Source organism: Acanthopagrus latus, chromosome 9 (genome assembly GCF_904848185.1).
Source record: "Acanthopagrus latus isolate v.2019 chromosome 9, fAcaLat1.1, whole genome shotgun sequence".
Taxonomy (NCBI): Eukaryota; Metazoa; Chordata; class Actinopteri; order Spariformes; family Sparidae; genus Acanthopagrus; species Acanthopagrus latus.
Window position 1 is genome coordinate 9,342,343 of NC_051047.1, and position 21,771 is coordinate 9,364,113.

A 21,771-nucleotide genomic window follows, 5' to 3' on the forward strand; every position below is an offset into this window, starting at 1 on the left:
TGTGAGATTGTTTTATTCTTAGCAGAGAATGTTTAGCCTCGAAAAGGTGTAGAAAATCAAGAATTGACTTAAATTGTGAGCATTCAGAGACGTTTCACATGGCAGTGAATATTCAACCTTTGAGGTTGTTGTGACGTATTCATGTACAGTGAGCTTTAATTACTTTAATTACAGGATATTTGCAGCTATTAGCGATAATGTGACAATTTTAACAGGTGGGTGAAATATGGTGTGTGTATTAACTGTAGTAAATGTCCAATCTTGTGAGGCCATGAAAAGGAGTCATCCATATGCCTACGCCATGCACTCTGCCAGTCCAGGCCTTTATTCTTAACACTTAACAATTTCCATTTCCTTTAATTATGATGTCATGGGGTCTCAGGGACGGATGGGACATTAACAGGTTTTACTGTGGATTGTAATAAATAAAAAAAAAAACAATGGAAGTGAATTTTCATTATTGGTATAATCATGAATTGAGATAAACATGAAAATATTCAGATGAATTATTTGAAAACGTTTTCAGGCACGCTGACGGTCTTGTATTCTTCTTCTGATTTATTTTGAATTGCCTGAGCCAATCACTGTGCTGAAGGGGTGGCTTGCAATTCGGTCCCCCACAACAACAAGTTAATTGGATGTGTGTAAATACTACAGCCTCCAAACCAAAGAGGGGCAGGTTAACCACCAGCCATTTATCCTTGACTTGTGCAAGAGGACTTTTTGATGTATGATTACTGACTTTAGATTCTTGGATTGATTTTTTTTGTTTGTTTGTTTGTTTTTTGTTACAGAAATAAGATGTGTGTCTGTGATGGAATATAAATATTTGCTTTCATAACAAACTGTACAGTTAAAGTGTTTCCACCATTTATGAGTGCAATTTTATCTTTCTATTTGAAAGTTTGAAGAATATTTGGATGATTATCAGGATGATATCGTAAGTCACAATTATGTTTGGCAGGATAATGGTGACATGAAATGTTTCATTCATATGCACTGTAGTCAATTAAATATATTTAGTTTATTCATTTTTTGGCATAACATCCACTCCTTACTGCCTGGGAGGTATAGTGTATGTCAGATAAAAGCTTCCATCATGTAGAATAAGTACTTACCGGTTCAGAGTTCCTTCATGGGTGGCGCAGGTTGGTGGCTATCAATTGCTTATTATCAACGGATAATCACCTCTCATCCGCAGACACGAACATCTTTTTCAAACTTGTACAGGAGATATTGATCTGTGACCTTTTGTTCAATGAGCAAATGATCAGCCTGGATCCCTACTTGTCCTCATTATGAATGCTGACTCTAATCCCTGTCGACTCACAAAAGGGCAAAGGTGTGTGACTAGATCCATTTGATGAGTGAAGGCCTGGAGGTAAATATGACACATTCAAAAGAGCAGGTTTACTTCCCCGAAGATGATCATTAAACATGACTCATCGTGAACAGTGCTGTCCCCCCCTGTGTTTTATCCAAACGCCACAGTTTTGACAGAGGAAGGCATTTTTCTCCTGCGCTTCCTGAAAGAAGCATCTCTGCAGGGGGAAATTTTTAGAAAAAGAAAAAAAAAAGGCTTTTCTCTATCTTCCTCCCTTTGCATGCTAGACGACTCCATGCAGCCCATGTTACAATCAGCAACAAGAACATCTGTGATTTCTCACCGTGACCTTAAAGAGCAATCCGATTTATTTTCGTTCCTCTACTTAATGGCTGAGGAGGCGAATTCATCACTGGCGACGAGATGCATTGGAACAGCAAAGGAGTGTAGAAGTGTTAAATGGCTCTGAAATGAGACGACTGCATGGTCCCAGCTGGGGCACCCTGATATTCTTGAGACTGCATTATGCCCAGGGTGCCACGTTTTCTGTCCTCTTATTATATCATCCTGCTCCAGTCTTATAGCCGAGCGTGAGCTGGAATCCTGATTCTCCGTTAAGCGTCTCCCGCTCTTTATCTGCTGTTTTTTTTTGCCTCTGTTTCGCGCAGAGGGCGATGAGCGCGGGAGAGCAGTGATTGGCTGAGGCTGAATACTGTCAAAATTCATGCACATTCCTGCGATTGTGCCCCGCTCACATTTTCTATTCATGTGCCATAGCTCTACCCATTCATGAAAGCAGCACCACCTCACAGTCTGCCGCATCTGTTCCGACATTATCCCGACAGATGTGCGACAGAAGCGGAGGCAATACATTTGATTGCGTGTCACTTACAGTCCAACTCAGTCACACCGAACACAGCAGAATGTACTTGATGAGTCGCAGCAGCAGGCTCACTGCTTGGCTTGTAAAGGTGCACAAGTACACAGATGGGAACCGCGAGGCTTGTCAGCTGCAAGCTGACATAGATGTCATACTGAGGTTCATCACAGACCCCCATTACCCCCTCCGCCTCTGCTCCCAACCCCTTGTCCTCACTTGTCACCCAGGATTGAAGTTAATTAGAATTTTATCAGAGGAAAAACTTAAAAGAGTGGGCGACACACTCCCAGATCTGCCCTTCATTTGATGTCAGGAGAATCGTTTTGACGTCTGCACTACAAAACCAAGACAGGGCGGCATGATGGAGGTCCCCTTTGTACCTGCCGCCCACAGCATCCGGCCCACAGTCATACTCATATTAGCTGAGGCAGAAATGTCCTTTACGACTTAAATGTCATGACGTAGTTCTCAGCTCGGCTGCTTAAAGCGTTTACTTCAGCCACAGTGAAAAAAATCCGAGGTCGCGCTAGCAAAAGAACCGATCACTACCATGAACCCCAACTGATAAGTCTATCGGACGTCACATTCTCGACCCCAGAGTGAATCCCAACACCTATACAGGTAATCATTTCGCAGCATAAACCAACAAATTGCGTCAGAATGTAAGACATTAGAGAGATAAGAGATTTTAGTGGATTTAAACACACAAGTCTGAAAAATGTGGCATTGATGGAAAAGCCGGCTAGCCCCCAAAAAGCAAAAGCTGACTGCTCGGATGGCCTGGTGCTCCTAAAATACACGCTCGCCCTGGAGTTAGGTTCAGGAGGGACGATAGTGAACTTTTTCATACCTTCCTCGTCACAATGGTAACAATATGGTTGAAGTTGTGAAATGGTAGCATTTAAGCTGGCTCAGGGTTTTAATAAGTATGCTTCTTTATCAGCCCCCGTCGTTCTGTCACAGCGATGACAGTGTGCGGTATCCTGTATGTAACCACCGAATGTGAACGTGAGACCCGTTTGCAGGGTTTTTTTTCGAATCAGCTGGAAACAACTGAGCTGGAGATGGAGTTTTCAGCTGACTCGTGGAGTTCAAGTTAGGTAGCTAGCAGGTTCCACAGCTGATAAAATCTGCCGCTGACAGTTTTCATTTCAGGTGGCAAAATCAACATTGGCAACTTAAGATGAGAAGCCTCGGCTGCTGTGATGTCAGAGCGGTGAGAGAGTGGCAGCAGGGGAGCGAACCAAATGCAGACAATGCACAGCAGCAATAAATGAGGATTCATCTCAGCAGTGAACATGTAAAAACTCAAAGACAGGCAGCATAGGTTTCACGGTTTCAAGGTTAACGTTTTCCGGTGTGTGTCATGCTGAGTGTCATATGTTGGTGCATTACTGCTGGTTATATTTGTTTTCTATTATGTGCTGCGTTTTGTGTATTTTGTTTAACTGCATGTTTTATCAATCTACATTTGAGTGTTTTGGAACCTCTTCAGTTATATCATCCAAATGTATTTTCTTTTGATTTGAGTTGATTACGTGCATGCCTTAGAAACAGTGCAGTGAATGCAACCTTTGACTGACAGGTGCACCAGCCAATCGAAGAAACAACAACAACAACAACAACAACAACAAAAACAACAATGGCAACAAAGAAACTACAAAAGTTAATCTGAAAAATGGACTGAGCCAATGAGGGCAGTGGGACCAGGTGAAGCAAGAAAGCAAATAAAGGTCGAAATATCCCTTTAAAGGTCCTGCAAGCCCACGAACATGTTTTCATTTACGTAAGCAGAAGTTGGATTTATGTGATACCACAAAACTGTACTGACCAAAAATATAAGGGTAGACCTAAAGCTTACACTGGATATCATGATACCCAACGTGTGTGTGTGTGCGGCTATGCAGAGGAGCAGCGTAGACGAAAAAGAGACGCAGAGCTGTAAAATTCCTCTCTGGCAGAGCGGTGTCACACTCTACGTGCCTTGGGGAGCTCTGGAGAGCGTTTGTGACTGCGCATGAGTGCTGATCACTCACCACTGGATGTAGTAATGCCAGGACCCAGCTTTGCTCCACTGTCTCTCACCCTCTTTGAGTGGCTATATGTGACACTCAGTAATCCTCTGGATAGCCTAAAGCCAACCTGAGGCTGGCGCAGTCCGATTAACACGCACTGACAGCGAAACCATTCAACGTCTTTGTTTCTAATGATTATGTAACACGTGGGGATGAATCACGGCGGAGACTGAGGCGTATATGTCGTTCAGCTATTTCAGAAAGCGTTATACTTTTCAGGATATGTACTTTTTGCAACCTTTTAAGGGATTTTGAATAGCTGGCGGCGAGTTGCCCCAAAAAGGCTGTTAAATGCACTTCATTTGTGGATTCACCTGCCATGTTCTAATCCTCACTTTTATTTGGCCTCAAATAGGGTGTTTGTGTGGAACTCTGACCACTTTAGGGAGAACAGTCTGGTTTGATGATTATGTAATGGCAAATGTTCAGTTCAGTGTAGCAGACAACCTGCCAGGTTTTGACGGCCCAGTGATGCAGTAAGTCATGTTTAACAGCTCTGATAGAACAAACTGCGTTTATACTGACATAAACATATGGACAAAGACCTACTGTCTATGGATGCACAGAGTAAGAACACACTTTTTGAAATGCTTTTAATATGATTTAAGGATATTAAAGCAGCCATAGTTGGCCAAAACTTGACTGATTTTGATTCACTCTTGTCACATCTCAGCTGATTTCTCTGCAGCAGCAGCAGGCAGCACTTTTTAGGCAAAATGTTTTAAAAAGCCACTGTACACAAGGTGCTCGGCACCGAACAGCAGAAGATGCAGGCAGCTGCTACAGCTGATTAACGTAGTGGAGCATTTAGCAGCTAAAAGAGCCAGATATTTCCCTCAGTAGTTGGTAGAGACCAAAAATGGAGCTAAAAGAGCATAAGTAATGGACTCAGGACGTCAGACACATGACTCCAAATGAATTATTTTGCTCCATACCTGCTGGATGTGTTGATGAGAAACTGTTTGCTAACTAGAGGTGTCATAATTGAAATGCTAAATGGAAAATAGTATTCAATTTAAAATCATCAAAATCAAAAGCAGGATCTGTAATTGTCTCCTTTTATTTAATACAAATGTGGTTATTTCAGCTGATGGTAATCTACTGCAGGTAATACACTGAGTAGGGATGCGTACCTCGTACAGACCCATGTCAGAAGACCATAACTATCAATTTCAAATCGAAAGTCAAATCAAACAATGGATTTGGGGATCTGTGACACCCCTATTGCTTGGTCACCGTATGGTCCGTGTCAACTCATGTCTGCTGCCCCCAGGTGGCCGAGGAAAATCACGTAGTTATTGCAGATTTAACAAGAGGCACAAACCAAACTTCCCCGGCCAGCGTGCCTCTTTGTTCTTTTTACAGCTTTACTGAGAGGACATTAAATGGAATTTGCTGCCCACTCCGCCACAAAAGAAAAGTCTCAATCATGAGTCAGAAGCCTTTTTTCAACAGCTCAGTTAGACTAGCTTCTTAGGATTATCCCTACAGCTATGGTCAGTGGAAGATAATGCACTACAAAGGATGACATCAAAATAGGGGGATTTTTGAGGGGATTTACTGTTGAAGCAGGCGATAGATCAGATTGTATTCCTTTCTTTCTCTGGCCTGAAAAGCTCTTAAACCAGAGTGACACAGTTCTTTCACGAATACTAACTTGTTCCGTGTCAGAATCCAGAGGAGGTTTTTTTTTTATGTGTGTGTGCGTGTGTGTGTTATTTTTTTAACCTTTTGGTTTGTGTGGAATGTTTCCTTTGGTGGTGCGTGAAGACCAGACTGATGACACACCAGTTTGAAGCATATTTTTGTCAGTGCATCTTTTCAGAGCTGCAGACGTCACTTACACAAAGCGGCGCTTTATGTGCCTGACAGTGACTCTGCTGCCTGACACACATAAGTCATCTTCACTATAGTATGTATGTGTGGACATTTTTAGATGGCAGTTTAAAGTGTGTTCTCCTCGCCGGTGTACCAGAGTATCTAACAGGGGTTTCTGACTCTGACTGATGTCAAGCATCTTCCCTTTTATCTCAGACATATGTAGCACATATTGATGTTCTCCAAGTGTATGGTCTGGCCCCATGTTCTTATCTTTCGGAGTTATATACTGCATGTTGCTGCACTCCTGGGGAAAATAACTGTTTCTTGTCTCGTCGGCTGCCTGTCTTGTGGGAAGACCCAACCACCAAAACAGGAAACATGTCAAATTAAGTTCTTGTAAACAGTAATTATTGTTTCCTGTGGTTATCTGTAGCATCTTCTCAGCGACTGGCCTTTGCAAGAGCAAGGAAATTGCTTACTTCTGATCTTATAATTGTGAGAAAAGGAAGAGAATGTAAGTGCTGTAGTAAGTGCTGTGCAAATTTTGAATCAGTCATGGCATTATATGACTGAAAGAAGGTTGTTTTGATGACTGCCAAATGCCACAGTGGAGACAAAAGACGCAGATCCTCCCTCATCCTCAGTCCCCCGACTAGCTGATTTTACCTCTTGTTGCCCTGACTTCATGTCTCTATGAAGAAACGTGAGACTGTTGACTGAACGGATTCTTGAAAAAGGCGGCGGGCCAGTCGAGACTTTATTGTCCCCACTGCTGCAAGCGGGCAATATTTCATCTGAAATGCCCCACTAGAACGTGAAGCCGTGAGTCCAGTCTTTTGTTTGTGGTCCATTCAGCGTCATTATCTCCCTCGCAGAGCTGTAATTACTGTATGGTGAATGGCTTTCCAGAACCCATCATTTCCTGCACTGTAAGCCTCTTGTTTTGTTCGTGTTATAACAGAGGAGCAGAGCTATTGTGAATATATTGATATGAACAGTTTTTCGTGATGGCAGAGCTGAAGATGGCTTTGTGGCCGTGCCATGCACGTACAAAGACTGGAAATGGACGTCGATAAGGACTTTGGGGAAGAAATAGCACTGACAGTCGCGGACACATCGAAGAATTGACCTCTTTGTGAAAGGAGAGAGCATGATATCAGCAGCGTGACGTGCACCCATGGGGGCTGAGTGTGTGTGCTTGGCAATTTATTTTTCAAATTTTGGACCGTCAAATTTTGAAGTAATTCAATTTTTGACTTTAAAGTGGCAAATGGGCGAGTTTATCATTCCGAGGCTTTTGCCCCGAGGTCCCAGGCGTACGGGACGTTGATACGCCAGCTGCTATCTTCTTCATACTTGACTGCAGACCCGGGGGGAACTGGAGCTGGAGCTGGAGCTGGAACAGGGCGCCCCTAAGGGATTCCTCCACAGCCTCCGCTCCTAAATCACGGTTTGACAATTTGTTTGTTTTGGATGAATGCTCGTCATTCATATTCACATTCTGAAGGCTCTCTGTGGAGATAGGACATTACATTCCGCTGACTTCTCCTCATATGTCCCTGTTAATTCAATATAAACACACACTGCTCCAATGTACACAGAGCTAAATAAAAGACTTTCCACCTCAGGAGCAAATGTAAATCATGCGCTCTCTGTTTGAATTTTATGCCTTGTCTCATTATTCTCTCAATTTAAGGTTGGCTGTGCATAACGCAAACTACGCTCTCAGATGGATTCACGTCCCTGAAATTATGTTGTCTTAATTAAACATTGCCGCAGACATTGATTAACCTCTCTTCCCGGCTCCCTCAGTGTGCTTTCCTGTTGACAGACTAAACCACAAATTCCACAGTTGAGAAACAAAGTGACCACCAGTTGCCTCCTGGCTGCAAGTTGGTCTGTTTGCAATCCAGCCATTACCTCTGTTCATCATTAAACCAAAGTCGTACACAGAGCAAAGAGGAAGGCTAAAGCTTATTAGACTGTTTGGCTTGTTAACTTGCTAATAGCCTGTGTGTTTGCTCTGGGTTATTAGAAAAAAAAAACATCACTTACTTCCATTTGTCTCTCAACTCAATTTCATGCTCTCCTGAGCTGATACTTGATGTCCTGAGGAGGAGGAGACATGAGGCAGTTTGAGCAGATCATACATGTGCCCAGCCTGTGGAGGAAAAACACTGGGCCGATGGAGGAGTTACTGTCAGGGAGCTGCTTTGGTACAAATTTCACTTCTTCCACTTCCTTAACAGTTCAGACTGAATATAGTGTACTGGTGGCAGGCTTTATTTAGAAAAAGTCATGTGCTGCGCAGTCTATCTCTTGCCCACTTATACGAATGAATAGGAACTGGAGTGGAGAGCAATACAAATGGGTTTCTGTGACATATGTCTGTATATATTTCTACAAATCTGTAGGATTGGTTGATTTTATCAGCTGATGTCTCTGTAAAGACACAGTTTGGATAATTAAAACACATTTCCTTGGCTGCATTTTGGTTTGGAACAAATTAATACGTGGCTAATGTGCACACAGATTTAATGAAAACATCACACATTTCAGAAACGCTGTACAAAAATGTGATGATTGATGTGCTGAAACATGTATTTGATTTTTTTCTTCCCTGTCTGCATTGCACCGCACACACACAATGTGATCTTTTCTTTTCTGATGCCATTAAAAGTATATATATATATATATATATATGGGGCTATAAAACAAATTTTCACCACATCACATCTTTATAGTCATCATAGCGGCCTTGTTGTTGCCAGGGTTACCATACTGCAGCTACACTCACTATCTCTGTTATCTGACAATCAGCAAACCAAAAACACCTCCCAGCCACTCCTGAATATTCCTCTTGTGATATTAGAGTCTTGTGGTGTGACGTTCCTGTGGCTCCGTTCACATTATTTTGGAGAATAATCCCTTTTCTTAATTAACAACAGCACTAAGCCGGGCAGTTTTTGATAAACACCCGGTTCTCATTGTAATGCAAGTCACTTGAGGATGTTAGACTGAGCCCGTTTCTATAAAACCACTGATTGATTTCTGAGGGCTTTGGCTCGCTATGGCTATGGCTAAACACAAAAACTCGTATTCATAGATCACAAGTATTTGAGTAGCTTTTGGTTTGGTAAAGGAATTGAACATTTTTGGGAAAAATGCTTGTTTGCCTCCTGAAATGGATTCAGCTGTCATATCTGTACATTTAACATTCTCTGTTTAGCTTAGGAAAGCATAAAGATTGGAAACAGAGGGAAACATCTCGTCTGACTCCGTCCACAGATAGAACAGCCCACTCACTAGCACCTCTAAACCTCACAAATTAACATGAGATATCTTGCTTTCTTATTTGTATAAAAGTGTACAAACAAATCATTTCCTGAACGATAAATCAAATCAAATCAAATAGTGAATTATGTAATTCTTTGCTGGTTGTCCGACAATCTCACAGTAACAACAAGACTCCAGGGGCCAGCTGCACCAACAGAGCTTGCACTTAATTTAACTTAGGGTAACTAAGGTTTTGTTTATCATGTTTCCCAGAACTCACCGACTCACATAACTGTTTTTTTAGGCAGTCTGGTATTAACATTGGACCAATTGGCAGTCAGCGTTTTCTTGTGGTCATACAGCTTTATCATTCTTGTCTCAGTGTCTTTGAAACTGCCTTTTCTTTTTCTTTGATCCCTCACAATGTTGCAGCAAATCAGGTGCATTCAGATACAAATGAATAAGGCAGTGGGAGATCGGAAACTTTTCCAGCAGTTTTGAAACAACACGTGGGAGATTCAGCTACTTTGTCTTGAGAGGCTGCAGTTTTTGTTCCCCTACACAACTACGCAAATGTGTGTTTAACACACTATATATTTACTGCTAAATGGACAACTCACTGCTCACCTTTTTTTTTTTGACCTCACTTGTATTCACCGCCACACACTCTCTCTCACTCTCTCTCTCTCCACCACACACTCATGAGACACACACATTCAGCACTGCCCTATTCCCTAAAGGAGCTGCGCCACTCTCATAACAAATGTTTCACAGTGACACACGCTCCTGCTGGGCTAGAGTCATAGTAGAGTAGTAGTAGTAGAATCCATTTTTAAAGATGGTCTTGACTAAGACTGACTTAGCAGTCAGGACCTGGCTTTGTAAAGACCAGTTGATCTAGGGATTCACTGACCCCTGCCAAGAAATATTCACAGCACATAGCACATAATCACTAGAGGCGTGGAAATGTCTCGATAATGTGATGCATCGTGATGTGTACGCGGAGGATTCTGCATCGATGCAGAGACAGAGCATAATCGAGAGTCTGCAGCTTACGTTGATTGTTGATTGTTGGTTGTTGGTAAAATTACCCTGCAACGTTGCTGCCATGCTTTGAACTGAAGGGCGGACATTTGGCTCACACAAGCCCAGCTAGTCCAGATCTGAGGAGGCGCTGTCAACCTAACCCTAACGCTGTGTGCAGCAGAGTCAATAGATGCCTTATCTTAAAGTTGCCATTAGAAAACTATATCATTGTAGATTTTTGTGATGTTTATGTATTGAATAGATGCAGCTCTTATTTTGTAAACAGCTGTAGCCAGATTATTAGAAGGAATTTCTGAATAAAAGGGGAATTTAAATGATGTAAATGTGGCCGCGTTCAGTGACATAGATCACTGAGGATGCTGTACACTGGAAGCGTCGAGGTTCAAGGTGACGCATCGAGAATTGGTTTGCATTCAAATCTGAACGCAATGTAATACATACATACATGGTATACAAATAAACAGGCAAGGTAAAATGAATTAGTGAGCTTAGTGCTTCCAATTTTGTTACCATTTCCCAGACCTTAATGCTAAGCTAAGCTAATCACTAGTAGCCTCATATCAAAAGTACAGATATGTGTGGAATTGATGCTTTCGTTGATCTCTTGCAAGAAAGCTTTTTTTTTTTTTTTTTAAATGACAAACTACTCCTTTAAAATACTAAAAGCTGTTTTAGCTATGTGTACATTAGATTCACAGCACCAAATATTAATGATACATTTCTTCAATAAAATGATGAACATTAAAGATGGATCTGGTGTATTGTTGTGTTTCTGTGTTCTTTCATCTCACATCTCTTTTTCTCCTCATTAATCCCTCTGTGCCCTTTAGTAATCTCTCCCAGCCAGCCTGGTTTCCTGACTGAGTGGCAGCTGTTGACCTCTACTATAGAGACAGATTTAACTCTGATTTCAGCCTTGATTCTTTTTTTCTTTTTTTTTTTTCCAACTGTAGGCCATAATAAAGCTGCTGATTCACCAGCTGGAACACAGCTGCTGTAGGCTGCATTTCCTCCAAAACACCACCCTCGGTCTTCCTGACAAACCTTCTACAATCTAATCAGTAATCAATACCACTAATATGTTCTCCCATCTGGCCTTATGCTGCCTACTGAATGTCTTGCATCGGGTCAATGGCTGCCCAGGTAGGGACAGATTAGCTGGCTAAGTGAGCAGGAAGAGGCGGAGGATCCACCCAGTGAGAGGACGGTTGCGCACCTCAGTCCTGTGTGAGGCTGGCGGGAGGCCGACAGGAAAACCTGCTGCCGTGCTCGTCTTCTACCCTTTGAGATCAGAGCACAGTTGGGTTGTGAGTGTGCGGACACATCTGCTCTCTGGGAAGAGTGAAAATGAGGAAATACAATGCGGGAGAGAATAGACCGTCTTTCACCCCCATTCGGAACATCTCTAATGCAGTTTTACCGGCAAAATATTTTCTTCTCTCATTTTCAAAAAGTCCATCAATATCGCGATCAATCTTGTTTAAAGCAGGAAATCCATCTATAATATTCAGTGTGCATGTAGATATTGCACAATTTTATTATAAATGGTCTTAGGTGCTGATGAGAGTGTCAATTGCCGTCGTCCTCATTTGCTGGCACATTATGTTGTTACATAATTTCTTTTACATAATTGTTCTTAGCATTACAGGAGAGGGAGCCAAGCCGACAGCCAAGCACCAGTCAGCTCTTATTATACCTGTAATCTAAATCAGCATTAACGTCCCATCACGGTCCAATGACGAGGCCTCCTGGAGAACACTTGATATCATTGCACATTGCTGATAATCACGGCACTGCAGCAGGATTCGGCCCTGGATGACTCACTGTAATGAATTCACCCACCTCTGCATTTCAAAGTCGTCTCCGCGACTCGTCACCCAGTTGTTTTTTAATCAATATTTCATGGCTGAACGTGCAGAGGATCAAGACTTTTTTCAGCTTAAATGATTCCTTCCAACTACCAAAGGAGATCCTGGGAGACATGTTCAAAAAGAGTAGAAAGCATTTTCCCTTCCATAACTCGCAGGCTGAAGTTAGTGTGGAGTTTTGTAAGAAGACTTACAGATTCGCCACCTTTTTAAAAAGAGAAAAAGTCATGAGCAGGACTGCTGAACCAGTTTTGAGCCATGAAATGCTAACTAGATGTTGCCATCACGCCAATATTTTAAGGCAGCAATATGACCTTAGTACGGTCATATGAAAAAAAAGGAAATGAAACAACATGATCACTCACAACACTCTGAGAGAATTGTCTTAGGAAACTGAGGCCGGTAATTAGGTCCCTGTAAATTCAATTGACGTCCTCACCAATCCAAACAGGCATTAATTGTAAGGGTAGAACCGCACATCTCATGGGCCGGTCTGTTAGAAGTGCATATTAATTTAGGTTGAGTCACCAACTGTCTCCTCTCTGCTGTGTCAGCAATTAAACAGTGCCGAGGCGCTGACAGTACCTTGTAGTGAGGACAGCTATTCCTCCAGGAGGTACATCGGGATTCCAGCACGAGAAAGAAACAACAGCAAAGGAGGCCGACCACTGAGTGCCGGGCATCAAAGCGGGTTGGGCTGGCACACGCCCCTTCTTCATTTTTGAAATGAAGGACGGCGTACATTGATTAATATTCAAACTAAAGTTTTCAACAGCAGTCCCTTCGCCTGATTTTAATGGACACCCGAGATTAACTGATGAATCTATTGATAATACAACACACACACACACACACACACACACACACACACACACACACACACAGCCTGAACAACCCAGTGAGACTTTAACAGTTACACTACATACGGTAGATAAAGAGATGGTCACACATGAAACCATCCACTCAAAGTGTTCTTTGAAAAAAAAAAAAAAAAAAAAAATCAATAGACCTTTTTCACAGCAGCCGGTGCTGCATCAGATCCTTTTCTGTGGTGAAAAGGATCTGATGTTTATTTATACAAATTATTTTTTAATTCCTGTTTTTCTAATATTATCTTTTGGGAAATAGACTATTCTGCTCTTGCTGAGAGATTCAGATTGTTGAGATTGTTACCACTCTCATGCCTACACACCAACCATGCTGCTACAGCCAGGAGACAGTTTAGTTTAGCTCAGCATAAAGACAGGAAGCAGGGGGAAAACAGCTCCGTACAAAGAAAAAAACAAGTTCAGATCCCATAATGCTCTGGGGAATGTAAGCAACTTGAGCCCTGCTTCCCCAGCCTATAGGACCATCAAATGGATGCTGAACTTGGTAATAGCATTTCTGTTTGCAACGTTACCGCGGGTGTGCAGACAGCTAGCCTAGCATCATCTTATTTTGATACTGAAGACAGCGGTGCCAGATGCACCATAATTATCGCAGCTGTGGGATAATTTCTCGATTTTTATGATTAATAATGCCGAAGCGCCAAAATGTAAGATTCGACAATTTCAGGAGGCTTACATTAGTTGTTGGTTTTTAGTTGTTGTCTCATTCTATTCAGTTTCCTGACATGATCAGGTAAAGCTAAATGTAGATCCTTTGTCTTATTTGACCTCTCTCCAACCGGCCATACTTAGTGTAGGATATCATAACATGATTTACGAGCACTGGCCTTCACTGTCCAGTCGTGCTTGTCTTGTAATTTAATTTCGAATAATAATCAAAGGCTGTTACATAAATGGTCAGACTGATGAACTTTCGGATGCTTCCTTACACACAACAGCTACATCGCCACAAATAGCCCACAAGTACCATAACTTTAAGCCTCTGGTGTGAACATATGGCAACGCTGACTGAAGAAGATTGAACAGCCTGGTGATTCTCAGTCACGCTCTAGACCCTAACCCTTATTAAGGCTGTATTTTACATATGATTGGCTATTAGATTTGTGGATGTCAACTCTTGATATCTGAAATAATGATACAATCAGAAATTGTACTTCATTCTGAATCAAGAATTCTGTGCCTTTGTGATCAGATGTGACTGAGATATATATCGGAGGAGTACGATCTTGACAGAAGATGCAACAATCAGACACTACAGGCAAGAGTTAAGTTTTGCCTCCACGAGCTGCCTGTTAATACCGTTGCTGCCTCTGCTACTATTGACCGCGTTGATCAGCAGGCCAAACTGGTAACTAACTCAAAAACAAGCATATAAATCTCCCTTTCGCCTCATGCAGTACCTGCTTCATGTTTATCCCTCCTCACGTCCTTTAACTCCACCCTGGGTCGGCACATCTGCCAGTTTAAATAGCCTACGTCTGCTCTGAATAATGTTTCCAGACCTCACAGTGGAGGGTTTTAATTGGAGCCATTTCCTTAGTGAAACACATGAAAAAAAAATAGAAAAAAAAAAGCTGTCCAACCAGCTATACTTACACTTCCTCTGATTACATGCACGCTGATGATGTTAAGTGATTATTATTGAATCCACATGAGCACGTCTGTATCTCTCCCACTGGACCGTAATGATGTTTTTTCTCTGTGAGGAATCATGATTGTTCCCAGCAGTCAGTGGATCTTTCTGCCCATCAGCTTGGTGCTTTTGATCAGAGTTAACGGTGGGGATCACACTCTTCAAGGCCCGAAGTGGGTGTTTGGAGAGCAACAAAGGCGAGAACTGAAGCAAGATAAGTCCGAAAACAACATCGGGCTCAGTAGTAATTCATTGTATGGTGCAAAATATAATTGGCCTAATGGACCTGAAAACCGTGGCGGATGACGATGACACAATTGGTTCCCAGTAGGAGTTAAAGAAGCAGCAAAGAGAGAGAGGTTTGTTCTTTTCCACGCTTTGTGGCTAGTTGCCTGTTAAAGTGAAGCTCCTTGTGTACATGGTTGCAGTCGATAAATAAAGTCAATAAAAGATGAGTCATAATAAAATTTAGCAGAAAACAATACAGTTGGCTAAATTACTGAATACATGTAAGGAAGATAAAAATAAATTCTTCTTGTCTGCCAGTGTGTGTGCAGACATCTAATCTTGCATCTGTCTATTTTCCCCACTCTACGATTCACATTCTCCTCACGCAACTATGAAGTCAACGGTCTAGAGGACTACGAGGCAAGCTAGCTTACTTGAAAACACTGGGAGCTAAACTCACCGAGCACCAGCCTTTTGGTGTTCCTGCCATTACGAAACCAGAACAGGAACGGGCCTTTTTTCAGCAGCAGCTATAGCCAGGTAACAGTGGAACGACAACGAACCCCCTGTCCATTCCCCCACTAACACCAAGACTTGATACAGTTCATTTTATTTCCTGCTAAATACGTAAGTAACAAAACCTGCTTGGTTATTAATACAACTGAGAGTTTATCGTTTTCTAGGTCAGTTTATGATTTCTAAGTTGTTTTACTGCTTGGACGGAAGTTAGTCGTAGCCATGTTGCTTACGCTGTATTTGCTAACCAACACCACAAGACGACAGAGAAACACGAGAGGGACAACAGAAAAGCTGTCTATTTTTGCTTTGAACAACACTGTAAACTCTTGTAACAGTCGCAAAAGACATTTAACCAGAAAGCTAAAACTAACAGCAGCTAACTTTGATAGTGTTAGCATATGCTAGCCTAGACATAGCAGAGATACGTGATGCTCCACCTGCTTTCTTTGTCGAAATAATTCGCCCCCTCTCATTTTTCTTCCAAAACCTTACTGAGAACTGTTGCCTATACTATGATGATGGAGTATGAAAATAAACCAAAGTGAGTATTTTTTATTGTTATTATTGTTGGCAGGATGTTTGACTAGATAAATTAAACAGATTGAACAAAAAAAAAAAAAACACCTCGTCAGGCTATCAATCCTTCCCTGTAAAGAACAAGCAGCTGGCATATTGTTGGTATTTTCCACCACCCTGGCACCATGTGACCTTTACATTGCCAGAAAAAATCTCCCTGAACGACTGCAGTGAGATTTAAATGTCACCTGTCTCAGTGTGATCAGTGGTTAGCAGTGAAACAGGAATGTACTGAGCGAAACTCTTCAGACCACCTGTCGCACCGTCGTCATGAGCCACGATGTGATCTGTGTGCATCAGTGGGAGGCAAATCCTCACAGCCAGGCAGCGTCTTCACGGGTCATCTAACCATGCCATAAAACCTAGAATGAGATCATGAATGCAGTGAGCGAAAAAAGAAAAAAAAACCCTTACAAAACACAGTCAATAAACACATGAATAAATTAAATCCATTAATTTATTTGGCTCGCTTTCAACACAGAGTGAAATCCAAACTGGCACCGTTTTTCCCAGTGCTCTTAAATTTTTCACTTCCCACCATTTCATCTAATCCACCACTTGAATTTGATCCAGCTGAAATGATGAAGGAGGCGCTGCACACATCACACTAAAATGTACTTCTATTTCCACAAAGGTGTTTTTCTTGCAGCATTCTCATCTCAGGCGAGACTTCCGACAGTACCTGCTCCCACCTCACATGATAATGAGCACTCGGCAGAGATTAAAGTTCTGGCGCCACAGATTTTGCCACCAGTAAAAACACAACTGTGCATTAGCAATGATTTAAGAAGGGATTTAGATGTAGTGATCAATGTTTTAACAGCGCTCCATCTTAGTCAGGCAGTTCAATGGCTTCCCCCCCACCACCAGCCATGCAACTATCTGACGGGGCCAGGCTGCTTTTTCAATGCACTCCGGGGTTTTTTAGTAAGAAATTCTTGTAAACAGAAGAAAATATTGACTCATAGTCGATACACAAGTGCTATTTGATTGCACACCACTGAGCCTTCTGCACTAATGGCCAAGATTGAAGCGCAGTCAAATGTTTCTCTGGGAAAAAGCCGCAGGTTTCAGAGTTATCGAAATGCTCGCTTCATATTACTTTCCCCCTTTTTTGATATAATGATATAACTTACAGAAATTCAAACTATGATATGAAGATTTAAAAGTGCCAATATCCAACTATCCCTATCCTTTAAATTTGTGTAATGAAAAGGCAAATCAAATCTTTCTGGCTTCCCTGTATCGTTTCGTTTTATTGGAAAGGGCTCAGTAATTTCCTAAAACAGTTGGGAACTGTATTTATTCTCAAATTACTACTCAAACAACTGTAAAAAGCGCCTTAATTGGGATCTATGGTATATTCAGTTGTGGAGTAATACACATTTTTGGGTCTGGTGAGTATTTACATCTCGAGGAAATGTTTTTTTATTGGTTCAATTCAAAATAAACTATAGTGCCCATGTTCATAAGATAATATTATTCATCATGCATAACTGCAATAGTAGTTTCATCTACCGTTTTCACAATTCCAGTCATTCACCGAGTTCTACCTCGACACTGAGATTGCGGAATTATTTTTGAGAGACGAGATATAACTGAATGATGACTTGGAAACTGGGGGTGGAACTGCATGCTCACACGCCTTTTGCAGGATGTTGGCTGTGGTTATATGTAACATGTCATCCAAATATATTTTCAAGTTGGTCTCTCCTGTGATGCCTTTCCATCATCAAAATAACTCCACTGATGCTTGCCAGAACATGCATCCTAAGCTTTGCCTCCAGGCTGGAGCTCCAGTGGCAGAACATTCGATTTGGACTCGTCTCTCTGCATCCGTATCAGACACTGCAACGACGATGAGTCGGTGTATTAGGACTTTTTGCGTATGCGTGTCTATAGTGAATATTTGAGGCAGTGGATATTCTTTTTTCACCCATATCCATGGTAACCAATATAGGCCGTGTCGTAAATGTTAACTGCCAGAGCGAGATGACACTTTCATATGCCCTCACGCAAGTGTGTCTGTTTAAAGTTGTTTGCGGTGAAGGAGAATTATTTGACCCACTTATCTAATCAAGCTTCAACCTGTAAACAAGTCCTGTAGAGGAGGCGGACATCTGTTAGAGAAGAGTCGAGCAGATGTTCGACATTCGGTACATTTCGCTGTGCTTGTTTCTGGACATGGGAACAGTCATCGCTGTGATCACACACAGACTTCCTGCACAGCTCGTGCTTTAGTTCTGTGCAGCTGACAACATTTCCCTCTGTTGATGCCGGTTTTGATGGATATCTCCTGGCTGTCTGTCAGACTGCCCGCCTGATGTAGCTCCTCAAGAGAGAAGTGTGATATCTCTCTCAACGTAAGTGCAGAAATTAAAGGGAGAAAACTGCCCAAAAGTAGCATAATGCACCTGCTTTTGTGTCCCCGTCGGCTGATATTGATTTAGCGTGTTGTGTAATATCTGTAGGGGCTTCCATCAGCTCCTCTGCTGTTTATTCTCTCGCTACAAATAGGTGATTGTCAGACGGCCAGTGTGCAGATGAGCAATGCAGCAGAGCTCAAAGCGAGCTGGATGAGTTCACCTGTGAAATGCTGTGGGTTTTTTTTTTTTACTCGACTTCTTCCTTTGAAAACGATATGACAAATACAGACATTTATTCCTTCTTTTTTTTAATCTCAAATCCACAGCTGTCTCAGTGGTTGTATTGGCGTCTGAGAGTGCTGTTGTTATTTGCAGCCTTGAGACTGACATCCTCTTAATGTTTCCTCGTCTCTGTCTATTATGGTTTGCAGAACATGCATTTTCCGGTGCCTTGTTGTTCTGAATCTTGACTAATGCGAATTCTAGATGATGTTAGAGAGAGTTCAGAGAGGGAAAGCAATATGATGAGCCTAACTGCTGTAGCCCTGCTCCCTTCAGATATATATTTTGTGTTTTCATTTTTAATTTAGAAGCACAAGGGAGAAGGGGCATTCAGTGAAAATAAAAGAGAGAGGAGCAAAAAAGGTTTGTGGAGAAATATGTAAAGGCAAACTGGTCCTTTCTGACAGACTCAGCCTGTTCGCTAGCTTTAGATGTAACTCTGCAATGCATGATGTGAATGACAACTGTATTGCGGCTCTGTGGTTTGAGTTTATTTAGCGAAGGGGCTCACTGATCACAGCGGTTCTCCATAAAAGAAAATTCACGGAAAAATGGAAACACTATGAGCCTCTATATTCTCCTTCCAGATACAGACAGGGTTGTGTTTGTGCTTTTCGTTGTGCTGTCGACCTCTAATGTGCAAATACAAATAATGTCATCAGAGCATTTTAGAAGACATTTTTTGCCAGGCTGCATTTATTTCTGACCACAAATAATCAGTTTCAATCTGTTGGCTTTTGAGGAAATGTCTGTTCTCAGCATTCTGCCCCAAAGAAATGTGCAAACTCAAACAAAACTTGATCACATAATAATAACATGCTTCGGAGTGCTTCCTTCTCACGAAAAACCAAACCAGCTTTTGAATGTGGGTCGTGCTGTTGGAGGGGCTTCGAAAGAATTTGGCGGTATATGTAATCGATACCAAAAGAATAACTTGAGGATCTGTGTCAACCGTCGCACATTGCATTTTGCTATTTTTTTGTGTGTGCCTGCTTGTTTGTATTTTCACAGAAACTTCTAACAAACAATCACTTCTTAATGTCCTTTAATTCACTTGATTCAAATTATTGAAAGAGATTTGTTGCATTTAAAAGCGTGAGATCAGAAAGGATCAAGTGGTAGCTTGACAAAATGTATCCCAAGTTTGAGTTGACTTTGGTTTAAAGAAATAAGAGTATAAGAGGGCTGCATCCATCCTGGATTTATCCAAAGTCAACTAAATCCACCTACTAGCACCAAAAAGTTTATTGTGAACAGTGTCAGTGTTCACCTGTTGAAGGGTGTCTTCAGTATTTTTCAGCCAGGACCATATTTTCCCATGTTTTTGTGATGAAGTGGCCCCCATCAATGTTAAAAACTAGTCTGGTATTGAACCAAACCGCTGCAGCAGGCAGCCAAGAGGCAGGCAGCAGTGAAATCTCTGGGGGCAATCGCGCAGCATCAAATAATGTCCACTTTATGTACTTGTTTTTGCCAGTGAAAGGCTCAGACTGTCATTCTGATTGTCTGACAATGACATAGAATGGATCCCTGCAGAGACGCATTTTTGTGAAAGGATAAGAGCCTTTTTGTTTCAACTGAAATAGCGGCTCACCAGTTCAGCCAGACTCCAGTTGCAGAAACAGAAATTTTATGGTTGTAAAATGCACACGTTCAGACTGAATGATTATTCGAACAGAGAAATAAAATAAAGAACTCACAAAAATGCCTCGGCAATGTGTTAGTGGTGATAAAAACAAGGAGGTGTAAGCTAAAACATAATATTTTCTTAACCCTAACCAAGTCTGTTTTGCCTAAACCTAACTGGAGCAAAAGCACAGCAAAAAAAATACAAATAAAAATTGTAACATAAAGAACCCTCAACATATCTGTGGTTTGCAGAAAAGGACATTTATCTGCCGATTAGTTTGGAAACTGCCCAAAGGGATAACACTGCAGCCTGTTCCACTGCCGCCGGCTGCTGTAGTCTCACTCAGTACTAAAGGACAAATGTTACCCATTAGTCACTTAGACACAAAACATGGGAAAATACAGTCCAAGTTGAAAAACACAGAGGTCACCTTTTAAGTTCACATCATTCAGCCTTGAGTGCACTTACCTGTTGAACTGTGAATGCTGTTTATGGAGTGAACTTTGATGGCTTAAGAGGGGGCAGTGAAGCTGTGGTTCATGTACAAGCCTATCATTTCAATTATTCCTGCCATGTGTTACACAATTAGAGCTTCTCTTTAATTGGATCCAAGGCATTGTTGAAGGTACATTTGAGAGAAGCTGTTAAAGACTAAGCCGGGCTTTCTGAGGGGAAGAAGAGACCTCTTAAGTATAGATTGCCTTTTCCCTGGCTCAGTAATGAGCTTGTATTGTACTGTATGGGTTCATGAAGAGGTGTTTTTCCAAGAACATCTTCTGATTCTGCTTTACACTTTTCTCCAGAGTTATACATCAATACATTAATCAAACCTATTTCTAAGCTCAGACTTCAGCATCTTATTCGATACTCTTCAGAGTTGTTATCTACACTACCTCACCCTGTAATTTTGCCTCCTATACACAGAGAGGCGTCCTCTCTAAAACCAAGCCAGATGTGGAGAAAAGCTAAAACTAGAGCGATGCCTACAAAAACCAAACCCAATGAATTCATGTGGATGAATCCATTCGACCACTTTCGTGCAGACGTAACCCTGTCATTGTGGGGAGAGCTCTGCCCTCACAGGGTGACTCATACAACGCGTAGCAACCTCCCAGATTCAGCTGGAAAAGAGAAACCTTGCTCGGACTTTATGTTCTACATGATGTAACATTGTTTACAAAACAGAAAAGAAAAAAGAGATTTTAGCAAAAGCTTCAGTTCAGATTACCTTTCTGATTATTTTTTCTTCCAATAAATGGCTGAAAATTAAAAGTAAGCAGTAAATGTGCAAACATTGAAACTGGTGAGAGCATCAAGCAGATGACAAATTGTTTGCTTGCTTTACAGGACATCTGA